The sequence below is a fragment of the Fundulus heteroclitus genome, chromosome 15 (genome assembly GCF_011125445.2).
Source record: "Fundulus heteroclitus isolate FHET01 chromosome 15, MU-UCD_Fhet_4.1, whole genome shotgun sequence".
Taxonomy (NCBI): domain Eukaryota; kingdom Metazoa; phylum Chordata; class Actinopteri; order Cyprinodontiformes; family Fundulidae; genus Fundulus; species Fundulus heteroclitus.
In genome coordinates this window covers 25,789,102-25,802,150 of record NC_046375.1, presented here as the reverse complement: position 1 = coordinate 25,802,150, position 13,049 = coordinate 25,789,102, and the positions used below count along the sequence as shown (strand labels likewise).

General features: G+C 38.3%; 1 protein-coding gene across 1 annotated transcript in view; it reads left to right on the top strand.

The window, feature by feature from the left end:
- The first annotated feature begins 9,256 nt into the window (after nucleotides 1–9,256).
- The window catches only part of LOC105921293 (mucin-3A), a 44,151-nt gene continuing 40,358 nt past the window's right edge, over nucleotides 9,257–13,049 (top strand). The window contains exon 1 of the mRNA XM_036147640.1: nucleotides 9,257–9,489. The gene's annotated coding sequence lies outside the window, so the exon portion shown is untranslated. The remainder of the gene's footprint in view (nucleotides 9,490–13,049) is intronic.

Below are 13,049 nucleotides of genomic sequence, written 5' to 3'. Positions count from 1 at the left end.
CCAGTCAAGAGCATATCTCCCCTTATTTATTGTTTCCAAGAGGGGCCTCACTAAGGCTAACCACATTCCCTCAAACAAATTACCATCTGCTTTCATCCATGCAGTAAGTCTTTCTAGGGCTAAAACTTTAGATGTTTCTTGGTAACACTGTGTGGCAATTGGAAGTTTATAGCTTATCCACTGCTTTAAAATACATGTCTTAGCCAGAAACAGAAGTTTGTCCCAAAGTAAAAATCGGTTCTACTCAGAGATATTGTTGTTGAAGAGGTTTTGTAGCTTTAAGTGAGAAAATTGTATTCAACTCCTGAGCTACATTGCCCCAAAACCTTGCAATCAAACGAGTCGATAACCTTTGTCAGTTCTCAAACCCAGCTATCCATCCATTGTTGTGCACATCCTTATAGAGGGTGTTCTAAATTAACCATTAGAACATGTATAGTTCTGTCAATAATCAAAAGGAAATACGTAATGGTTTTACATGCCAGTATAATTTATTCTTTTAACAGGATTGTTTAACCAGGATAGCAGCATATTTGCCGAAAAAATATATATTAGGTTACACTTTAATGTAAATAAATCATAAACTAAAAATAATGTATTTATGATAAATGCATCCTTATACAGTCTCCAATTAGAGGTGTGAATGTTTGCTGTCTCTATTGACAGTCCCTAAGCTACCGTTGCCTCTGAACACTCATGTACACTGTAGACACACTTAGCCTCTGCCCTCCCATCTTATCTTTTCCACTGGAGCTTTAGACGCACTAAAGATGTAAAGCAAAACACAGTGTTGGCCACTGAACGATGTAATGGTGAATGTGTACCCACAGAGGTTAGGATTATAATGAACAAGAAAACAAGATATCTAACACCAGCCATTAAGGGACTTGCTGCATGAAGGAACAACACCTTGTTTATTTTCCAAGTAGTGATGTTGGCGACGAATAATTAGTAATTGTAGGTTTCTACCAAACTATCAAGTAATATGACAGAACACATCACTAAAACATCTGACTTAAATCTCTTTAAAAATACTTTTAGATTGCACACAAACAAAGAATTTGAATTTTGATCTAATTTGCTCCCAATAAAAATATTTTAAGTATAAATGTAAGAATAGCAAGTACAGTTCACACATAAGTTAATACATAGTAAAAATGTTTAATATACTAAAAAGCAGCCATCCCACACATCTCATTTGCCATATTCATAATTTCACTTAATTGACTATTTTTATTTATTGTATCATTATTTAATTTTTCTGAATTAAATTCAAAAGCATAAGTCCTGTGCACTACATTAAGAGTCGCAGTACATCATTAAGTGTAATACCGGGTTTCACCATCAGAGGGAGATACCTAAACATAAAAGATAACATTTATTTTTTTATTTATTTAAGCTGTAGCTTTGCCGGCTGTTTTTTTTTTTTTTTTTTTTTTTTTTTTTTTGTATTCTGTAGTACTGGCCTCAAGGTAAAAATCTAAACTGTTTGTATTTAGGGTGTGTGGGGTCTGCAGAAATATTACCTGCCTTTTTTCTTTTTACAGGGCCTTGTCCCCACTGGTGTTTGCCCATTCATTGTTCCAATGCAACATCCTCAATTTAAGAGTAGCATCTACAACACAGCTACAGATAAATATAATTTAATCAAATATATACCTTGCAGTTGTTCCAGGAACTGTGAAACAGCCATATGTGGGTGTCTAGATGGACAACATGTTTCAAATTCCAAAGAATAACAGGACTCTGTGGATTCAGTTCCATTGTGCAATAACATTTTAGTTATTATAACTAGGTTTTTATCATGTCTCTATAGTGAAAGCATTGTGAAATATTATATTTCAAACTGAAATATAAATCCCTGTAATATGAGTAAAACATGATTCTTAGAAAAAGAACAAGAGTGCAAGGTGGTATTAGAGTTTACTGGTTCAAAATTGGTCTATAGTGGAGCTTTCATCTTCTCTGCATGGATTTTCTTTATTTTGGAAATAAACTACCTGGCAGAGTAAAAATAATTATATGAAATTTACAAATGGATGATCATAAAATGTCCCTCATCATTTTAACTGCTCAGCAGGGTGGCAGTAACATGTTTAACCTCAATGGGGATAACACAAGAAATTATTGACTACAACAACCATGAGAATAAATGAGACTTTGTTTTTGAGCTATGGTGGGAAGATTCAGTAGAACTAACAAATATCCACGGCAGAAACAACAGTGTCTTTCGTGACGTTTTGATTATGTAACAAGGAATTTGGATATATTTGAGATTATTATTAATTGTTTTAATGAAATAATTTGGTTCAATTTATTCAATGTAGTTATTACCTTGTGTAATTCTGTTTGCCTATTTTTTCTGTTTCTTACAGCCTCATTCTTGCTTGTTTTAATTCTTCTGTCTAGATTGAATCTTTCTTGACAGGTTCTATTACAGACTCCGGGTAGCCACAGGGAGAATTCCCGGATGACCAGTAGGGTTCAGGCCAGACCTGATGGACTTGCTGGTCATCTCTTTCACTCCATAAAACACACCCGTTTTGATGCGCCGCATAGCACAACATCAGACTGTGTTATGCAATTATACTTGTTTGATTATGAAGATTATTATTAATTATAATTGGCAATTATAATTTAATAATATAGCATTCAAAATCAAAGAAAAGCTATAATGAAAATTATGTCAAATGGTTGTGATCATTGGCTATGAGCCTGTAATGATTAGCACTAACAATTGGCTTATTAATTAACAGTTATTAACTTATTTAGACTGGAAAAGTGTTGTCTAACCAGTTGTTGACAGGGTTAGAGTGGTCCAGCAAACGTTGACAACTTTAATTATAATACCAATTCAATTTTAACCATTGATCCTTCATCACAAGCCACTGAAAATGTCTCAGTTTAATCAGTTATTAACTCAAAAGTGTCAGGGTTCTGTGTGTCTGTGTTCCACTAACTCTGCTCCACAGGCGGCTGCAGTTGACGGGTGGGCGTGGCCTGCACCTGCAGCTCATCTGGGCTGCTCTGCTCTGGTTTAAAAGGAGTGCTCACTCAGCTGGAAGATGCCAGAGTGTTACCCTCGTCGTGGTATGCCTTGTCTCCTGACCTTAGTGCCTGTGAGTTTTTGAAACCCCTGTTTTTGGATCTGACTTTGTCTCCTGTCCCCTCCAGTTCATTGTGTGTTTTGGATTTACTCACCCGTGTGGCTCCCTGCTCTGAAGACCAGTCTCCTGAATCCCTGCCCGCTCAGATTCTGCTCTGGCGATCTCCCCCTCAAACTCACTTGGTGGTACCAAGCTGGGCACGAGGTTCCCCTTCCTGGATTCCCTAGTACTTCTGGACTCACCCTGGTTCTTCCAGCTGCTCCTTTCAGCCTCCACTGCTGTGGGCTGCTTGAGCTCTCCACCAGGATCCAACTGCCAGCCCTCCCGTCACTCAGTCACCCACCATCAGTAAGCTCACGACCACAGAACTCCTTCTCCACTCATCCTCCCTGGACAGGTCCTCTCACCTTAGCGGTAAGCGTTGCAGCATCTGGAGGTTTTCCCTGCTTTGGCTTTTAGTAATCCTGTCCCTTTTTCCTCCGCAGCCCCTGACGTTCCGACCTCGCTCTTCGCTTTGTATTATAGGCCTGTTCCTCGTTCCTGCCTGTTGCTCACATTGTGGGCTAGACTTTGTTGAGCCTTTAATAAACATCTTAAAATAGTTATTGCGTCCGAATCTGTCTGCATGTGGGCCAAACACCTTAAATCCATGACAAAAAGGAGATAATATGCTAACTCTTACAGACCATTCAATTTCTTACTCAAAATAATTACAAACACCTGCAATTTCGCTAGTTATTTATCAAACTGATAATTCCCTGTTACAGTAATACCAAGTATTACAGTAATTATTCTGCTTAATAAAAATTCTAGAAAACACTACTCACTCTCAAATAACACATGGAAAAGAGAACAAATAAAAATAAAAGCCGAAATGGATCAATTGAGAGGTAGCGATGTGTAATGAATTCACAGTTTATTAAGAATTCTATTGGTTTCAACACTGACTATCACAATCCACATGTCAGCCATTGTAGGTAACAGCATTGAAAGAATACTGGCTAAATAACAAAGCTGGTATACTGAAACAGGCTCTGAGGCTAAGCTGGGGGACACTTCTGACAAAACTAGCCGCTAGCAGTGTTAGTTCATGCACAGTTAGTTTCTAACTCGTTTTAGTCCGGCTTCAAGGTGCAGCTTGGCTAACGATAGCTAGTCAGTTAGTGTGACTTCACAACAGCCTTGTGCCTCGCATAAGTTAGCGACTGTATGGCCTTGCGTGTATGTAAGATGGCAGCCTGGATGACATGTAACCTCCAGCCCGTACGGCATGTGCGCAAGATTGCAGCTCACAGGACATTTATCGGCAATTCTCCGGCGTTAAATCAATGGAAAAAAACTCCATATGGTCACGCTGATCATATCAACAGTCACTGCAGCAGATACCAACGCAGGGGTGGTTTTTTGTTGCCATAATATGTCTGTTGAGGTGATTTTCAGGACAGATCTGTTCACTATTTGACTTACACTAGTAAACTATGGGATGGAGTGCATGTATTTAGCCGGAAATGAGAAAAACTCCATATGGTCACGCTGATCATATTAAGAGTCACTCCAGCAGATACCAACGCAGCAGTGTTTTGTTGTTGGCTTAATATGTCCATTGAGGTGATATTCAGTACAGACTTGTTCACTATTTGACTCACACAAGTAAACTATTCAAGTGTTACTGCTCTGTTTGTATGACCACAAGATGGCCGCGACATATGTGAGCTGCACTGTTCTAAATTTAGCAATCAGACCTCATTCAAGGAACGCCCTGTCCTGAAAGGGCGGTTTGCCACTCTCTCAGAAACAGACTTCAGAGACAGAAGAGAGAGAGGGAGAGAAGAGAGAGGAGGGGTGGGAGAAATATGAAAAGAGTTCTAACTCAGCCGACATGGTTCGTTTCTTAACAAAACAAAACGAACACAGCAACAATCACATAACAAAATCACACTTTGGAAGTATTCAGCACAGTTCAAGCAAACTCCCTCTGGAGTACTTAAGCATTAAAACTATTCCAAATATGTTCTGTCCAGGCACAAAACATCACCTTATGGGTGAAAAAAAAGAAAGAAAATATTTTACGTGATGTTGCTCCAAACAAAAGAGATTGATGTTGCACTGCTCAGCGTCCGTGGATCTCAGCTGGGATCTGGCGTGGAGATTGACAAACTTCACTGAGGGGCAGAAAACATTGATTCTCTGGGCGCTCCTCCAACGATCTGTTTGGCCAAAACAAATCAAAGAGATCTCGTCGGTCCCTAAAAGATGATGGATCTTCCAGGTAAATTGAAAAAGAAATAACTTTAATTTTAAGTAAACACCTCCCTGGTGAGAGGAAGGGGAAAAGAGGTGATGCAGCGAAAATTTGGTCCAGCCAATAAATCCGCTCACAGGTCCACCACGTGCTGGCAGCAAGGGGAAATTCAGCTGAACGTCTTCTCAACACAGCGGCGCTGGACAGAAGAAGGAGGGTGTAATTGTGCACTGTGTTTTTATGCCTGGCTGTAATCTCTGGACATCTCCATGGTGATTGGAGATGGGGATGTCTCCATCCGTTGTAGTCCCAACTGTGTTGCAAGCTGGAAGTTGCAGTTTGTCACGTCATAATGGCATAACGACTGAGTCAGTGTAATATTTTCATTTTAAGCGGAGATACAAGCATCCCATTACAATTTGAGAAAGAGAAAAGAAGGAAAGAAAGAAACAGGTGTGGGTTAAATTAGCAAAGATGCTGGAAAGATTGGAGAAAGGAGCAGGTGGAGCAGAAACATTTTGAGCCGGATGCAGCCAGCACGCATAATTTACCACCCTTTTCGGAGGGCCTGGGGCCAAGCTCAACATGATTATTTCTTAATATTTCCTTTGGTTGATATAATAATCTGGCTTGTTTAGCAAACTCTGTTAAACAGAAAATAGATTTTATTTCTTTTATCAAACAGACAAACAGTTTTTATTGTTGAAAAGTGTTTTTATACAGCAAATAAAGTATTCCTGTTGAAATTTTGGTTTTGCTTTCTTCCGTTGAGCAATCGGATTAAAGGCCTCTACACACCAGACTCTCAGGCTTAATTTCAACACCAGCTTTGCCCTGAACATCCTCGTTGATTAGTTAAACTCTATAGTCTTGCAGAAGATAATACTCTATTTACGTACCTGTCAAAGGCAGCAAATTCTTCTGACTTGTGAAGAAGATAAGAGAAGCTGACCTACTTGTTCCAATACATAAGGAAGTAAAAGGTCTTATTTTCCTTTAGATAAAATCTTGTTACTGTTTGACAGATGAAATGTATTGCACTTTTTGGTACAGTCAAAGGACTAAAAGATCATAAAGAGACACATCGGAGTTTGTTACAGTCTTGAAGTAATGTCATTTGAAATCAATTTTTTGTCACTGCTGTTGGGCTGAAAGCTGAATAAAGGTTGGGTTTGCACTCTGCAGGGATAAGTATTAGCATTTCTAAGTGCACAAATCCCTGCTACATACTGAGGTTTTCTCAAATTTAATATAGGATGATTTGGTAGATTATAAAATTCCTTTATGTGCATAATATTAGACTTTAGTTTTACACGTCCCATGACCTTCTTGTAGTTGTGTTTGTAATCGCTATGTGTTTTAGAAGAAGCGGCACTGTGGTTGGCTTTGTCAGTATAGCGATATGAGCAGGAAGTATGGGGAATTCTTCAAATGACGTCACATTTGCCTGGACAAGGAGAGTACACACTAGAATGGCAAAAACTGCAAAACCCATCATTTTAGAAGATGACAACGCCCCAGGAGCTTCATTTCAGCTCAGCATAAAACAGCTTAAATGTTGGTTAAAATGTAGAGGCCTCAGAATGAGCAGAAAGAATTTTTAGAAAGAAGTATTAGTAGAAAGGTAGGAGGCTTTCGTCTCCTCTCACACAACGGATCAAACGTGAGGAAGAAACATGCTGAATCTACGCAGAATTACAGCTAATACTAAGAAAAAATATATGTTTTATTACAGGCCTTTAAATTATTATTGGGCTTATAGCAAAAAATAAACTTAAAAACTGTTATTTTTTAAGTTGCAAAGTCAATCATCCCGCTTTAACCAGACACTCAGATCCCATCTCACCTTCGCACACACCCCTCAGCAGACACACACAAGCAAGATCACTGTGAGAGAAACAATCGACTTAATCCAAGAAAACAAGCTGAGGCGCACCGAGCAAACCACCACACTGTAATCCAGACACCGTTTCTAATCATGATCATTGCACGTATTTAGCTGGTATTTATACACAACGGGACTTTTCCCACTCTCAAAATATTGGTCTGGGGTGCGGGCTGATGAGCCCCACTGTTGTTGCACGGTGGGATAACCAGAAAAAGGCGTTCTGTTGGAAAGGAGCCAAGGCAAAAACAGGGACATAACATTCAAAAACAAACCTCAAGAAACCACAACCACAGACTCATGAAAGTCCAAGTGACTTTAGAGAAAAACAAGCCCAAAGTCGCTCACATGAACACCCTCATGGATTATGGCTTTTTCTCTCATTCTGCTGAGAAAAAGCCAAATAAATGTAGCCTACCTGCACAGATGTTGCAGTCGCTGACTTGGTGGTATTAGGTCTGGAAAATCAAGTGTCAGCTCCTTGCCACTGAGGAAATGTAAAGAGCACATAGTTTGTCAAATTCAATGGTAAAGTCCTCTCAGTTACAAGCTTGTATCCAATACTGACATTCTCGGCAATTCTCGGGGTTAAATCAATGAGAAAAACTCCATATGGTCATGCTGATCATATCAAGAGTCACTCCAGCAGATACCAGCACAACTAATGATACAAACGCAGCAGTGTTTTGTTGTTGGCATAATATGTCTGTTGAGGTCATATTCAGTACAGACATGTTCACTATTTGACTCACACAAGTAAACTATTCAAGCGTTACTGCTCTGTTTGTATGACCACAAGATGGCCATGACGTGTGTGAGCTGCACTGTTCTAAATTTAGCAATCAGACCTCATTCAAAGAACGCCCTCTCCTGAAAGGGCGGTTTGCCACTCTCTCAGAAACAGACTTCAGAGACAGAAGAGAGAGAGGGAGAGAAGAGAGAGGAGGGGTGGGAGAAATATAAAAAGAGTTCTAACTCAGCCGATTGGCATGGTTCGTTTCTCAACAAAACAAAACGAACCCAGCATCAATCACTTATAACGTAATCACACATTGGAAGTATTCAGCACAGTTCATGCAAACTCCCTCTGGAGTACTTAAGCATTAAAACTAATTCAAATATGTTTTGTCCAGGCACAAAACATCACCTTATGGGTGAAAAAAAAGAAAGAAAATATTTTACGTGATGTTGCTCCAAACAAAAGAGAGAGAGAGAGAGAAAGAGAAAGACAGAGAGAGAGAGAGAGAGAAAAAGAAAGAAAGAAAGAAAGAAAGAAAGAAAGAAAGAGAGAGAGAATTTACCAAAACAACCAGGCAGCTGCTATGCCTACATTCGAAAGTTTGTTGTGTGCATCAACTGATGTGACGTCTTCACAAAATCAATAAGAACAGTCTTTTTCAAACCAATTTGTAAGGTATTTCTTTTTGGTGTGTATAAACACATTACATGGCTTGAGGGATATTTGTCAGAGTCTTAAGTATCAGTACTGTTTAATTTATTAAATAACCAGCAACTATCTTGGAGCATTTATCCACATTTAATCTGTGCGATCATCAGGATAAACTGCCAGCTTTGGTTTGCTTCTGAAACTGAATAGAGGAATAAATAACCAAAAGAACCAGAACCACATATAAAAAGGGCCTCTTGTAAAATGTATCCCAGTGATTACTTTAGTATCTGCTGAAATTACATACCTCATTTCCAGTCAGATATCAGGATGTACCCCGTAGGAGAAACAACTCAGGTCAGAACAAAATGGTGGATGCTCTGAGGCACCACTCTACTAATGTCTGGTTATTTATGTGCAGAACTTAGATAAACTGCAAGAAATGTGAAATTCTGCATGTTTCAACGTATTTTTTCTCTAGTCTAGAAGGTAGGGCAGGCAGGCGGTTTTTGGGTGTGGGTGTTGGCTTAAACAAAAACGTCATCCGCTTAGCATAAATACAAAAGCATTGTTAAAGGGTAATAGGGATGTTCTCCAGCTACTCAGTCACACTCTGAAAAGACTTGCCGCAGACATTTGTTTTGACAGACAATCCCCACAGTCAGTGACTAGACACTTGCCTGAGCAAGTATTAAACTTGCTCTTGTTCAACAATCTGACGAGTGTGCTCTTCAACAACACTTGTTCAGGAAATAAAATCAAAGGCTTTCACTTGCCTCCTGGATAACATCTTTGTGTCTCTAGAGAGCAGTAAAATGAAGTTACCTTCTTGACAAGATCCTCTTTGGAAACCAGAAGAAAAGAAGAGGTGAGCTGATCATGAAATGTTTTAAATCTTTAATTGTAATCTATCAAGAGGATGTAAGTGAGGCAGTTTCTTGCTTTAGATGTGTGAAACATACAGCAATAGGGAGATGAGAAGCTCTCTTGATACCACAGAAGCTGGAACATTTGCCTTAGAAATCATCCCATCCGTGCACTAATTTTCTTCAACCTGGGTTTAGTCTCAGTGGTAACCAGGGTTTTTTTCCCCCCTAGCTGAGCTGCTGTAGTCTTTAGAAAGACCTAACACCTAAAATAAAGTAAAATCCTAAAGAACTATTTCTATAAATGTAGCTGCTAGCAAAAATATTGTCTGGACAAAGAAAAACAGATCTGAAACAGACATCTTTACTCATAGAGCACTGCTAAGCTAGCATTAGGAGCGCACCACATTTAGCCACTATAGAAAAAAGGCACCAGTTTAAGTGTCCCAATGCCTCAGTGTTTCATCATAAGGGAAAGACTCATGGTCCTTCAAATTTCATTGCATCGTTTTTTTTGTTTGTTTGTTTTTCTTTCCCCATGTGGCAGTCGCATGGGGAATAGAACCTTGAAGCAGGGAGTAATTTCTGTGTGTTTCTAAGGATGTAGAGATTGTGCTGGATATAAACAGTAGAAAAGAAACAAAGTTTATCCTGTAATGAGTCATGCTGCATGCATTTGCAGAAGGTCCAAGTCTGAAAAGCTCAATTACGTAACCTATTACAGCATGCTTTAACACATCCCGCCCAAGGCAGGATTGTTTTATTTGATTTCAAGACAATCAAACTGAGTCAGCTGTGTTTCAGTAAGTCCATTGATAGCCAAACTGGTATGGTTACATGTCAACGCTCACTTTCTGTAAGACTTGCTTAGTTTCACTTTAGAAATAATTTTTTTTTATGTTGAGCAATTGTATGAAATGGGCTCTTTTTAAAGGGGGATTAAGTTGAACAGCAATGACTGGTGCAAGACCCCATTAGGAGAAAACTGAGAAATTTTATGAAATGTAACATTGTATCCTAGGAGTTAGCAGATAAGACACAGAGTACACTCTGGACAAGTGTCGGTGAAATATGGTATTGCATGGTGGAATAGCAGGATGCAGTTGGTCAACTTACTCAGTCTTCGACCCCACCTTGGCTCAAAAATCAAGAAACACAGGACTTTGTGGATTCCACTTCACCAAATTATTTTTACAATTAACTACAGTGATCAAGTTTTTCAAGGACAAAACACTTACTACACATTTAACACAGGATAGCAAGATGAGATGTACATGCCAGCAGTACCACATTATCAACAAATGAGAAAAATGGTAATAGCAATCATAATGAACCTAAAACAGGGAAGGTTTTGTCTGATTTAATCTCAGGCAGTGAGAAAAATATATACAAACATATTTAAAAATAAAAAAACAACAACTTTTTGTCGCTTATGCTCAGTTTCCCAATCCCAAACCTAAATCTTTTGTTTCATTTTTAAAACCAAATAATACAAAGTGTGTTCATTAATCTTTTCTACACAACAGTTCAGTTCAGACTCTAACACAAAACTGGGTGTAGACGCATACTGCAACATTCTAGAATAATTTGAGGAACTTTAGTTCCAGAACAATACAAAGGAGGCATTAACACAGTGGAACCGAGCCATACTTTCATTTTCTTTTTTTATCTCTTAAGGAGATAAATGGTCAAACTGGTACCATCAGGTTGTCAGGAATTTAATCGCATGCAGAGAAACTACTTACCTTGCCAGCTTTCATCCTGTGACCTACCCATCCCATTTCTTAATCAGTTCCACTTTGTTCAGCCCAAAGCGTACATAAGATGAACACAAGGTCAGAAAGTGTTTGGTGGAACGAAAAACAAACGTCGGTTTGTGCCTTGAGGTTATAATTCTGTGTGACAACGTAATGGATTCTGGGCATCATGTGAGGCCAAAGTACAGTCTGCAATTAGAGTTATATGAAACGGGGTGTACGCTGTCTTAACTGTTAATGAAATAGGTGGTGGGGATTATTGTTAATTGCAATTTGACCGCCTCCCAGTTTGATGCATGGATCAGTAATTCCACACTGGCAGATGATCAGAATCCCAATACCCAACACTCCCATGTGATACAACAGGGTTGTTTTACAAAGATTTGTGGATATATGATTGGTCCAAAACTTTCCACCATGGAGAGATGATAGATTTGAAAACTACTGTTATGTAGGTCAATGTATATAGGTATATATTAGGTGGGTGGAGTCTCTGGAACAAACAACAGTTGATTTTGTTCAAATGCATATTCCTACAGTTATTTTATATTCCCTAATCTAAAATGCATGTTCCTAGGCTAGTAGAAAAGAGAACTCAAAAGACTAAAACTGATATAAGCTGGTGTGGTGGTAAGCAGTGCTTATGTATCCTTATGTATCAAATGTGCTACTTCTCAGTATATTTTATATCCTAATGTTGGATGGTCTATGGATGGTCTCCTTCTGCAGAACATTTTTGTGTGTCGTATTCTCATACATTTGTGATTGCCTTTTTCTTCCTTTATCTTTAATTCTGCATTCATTGGAAGAACACTAAAAATATTTTGTTGTTTTTTGAATGAGAAGGGAGTTCCTCATAGATTAATATAAAAAGATTGAAATAATGTTGCCTCCGTAGTTGGAATCAACTCCAAAGTCAATTAAATGTTTGAAGGCTTGTTTGAGCAAATAATTCAAACAAATATGAACACTTGCATGTAAATAGCAAAATTTTAATACTTTAAATGGCATTTCTGTTGTTATTTATGATGCCTTTGTAAGTTGTCATAACTGCATGAGCTTAGTTTTTCTTGTTTTTTTATTTTTATGTGTTTCTTACAATTATTTGGCAATCAATAGATGCTTAATCTCAATTATTTAGGTACTTTAACAATACATTTGGATGCAAATGTTTAAAAACATTTTCTGTAAAGGGATGGTTTAGCTGGAAATAAGTACACAGTTCAAAAGGTAACTTTTTTAATGGTATGGATTTTGCATGAATCCTCACATTTCAAATGTTGTTAAAAATTATGCATAGCAAGATTTTCTAAATTTTGCTACACTGTATTAACATTTATCCTACAGCACATTTCTGCATGTTTTTAATTGAGGTATTTTGTAAATGGTTCTGGTTTGTTTTCTTGTCATTTGCAGCAACACATCTTATTGTCCTAACTAGTTGTTATTGTGTTTAAATGTACATCTCATTGCTCTTCATCGCAGGGAGTTGTCCTTTCGAATTTGTACTTTTAGAGTAGTTCTATAGATCTCAAGATTAAAAGGAAATTAAACAGGTCCAGCTTCACAGCTGCACCATAGAAGACAAATATTCTTTGCACGTCTAACATTTTTCAGCAGTGTTGTCTTGGTCTATTTCTAGTAAATCTGCAATACTTCCTGTAAACTACAGCTGGAAAGCTTTTGATAATTCACTCAAAGATGGGCCAAGAATTCATCCTTTACATGCCGTTCTTTAGCCTGGCAGAGCTGCGGCCGCAGTCTCCCATCTACCCATGTATGTCTTTCTCTTGATGAGCTGTACT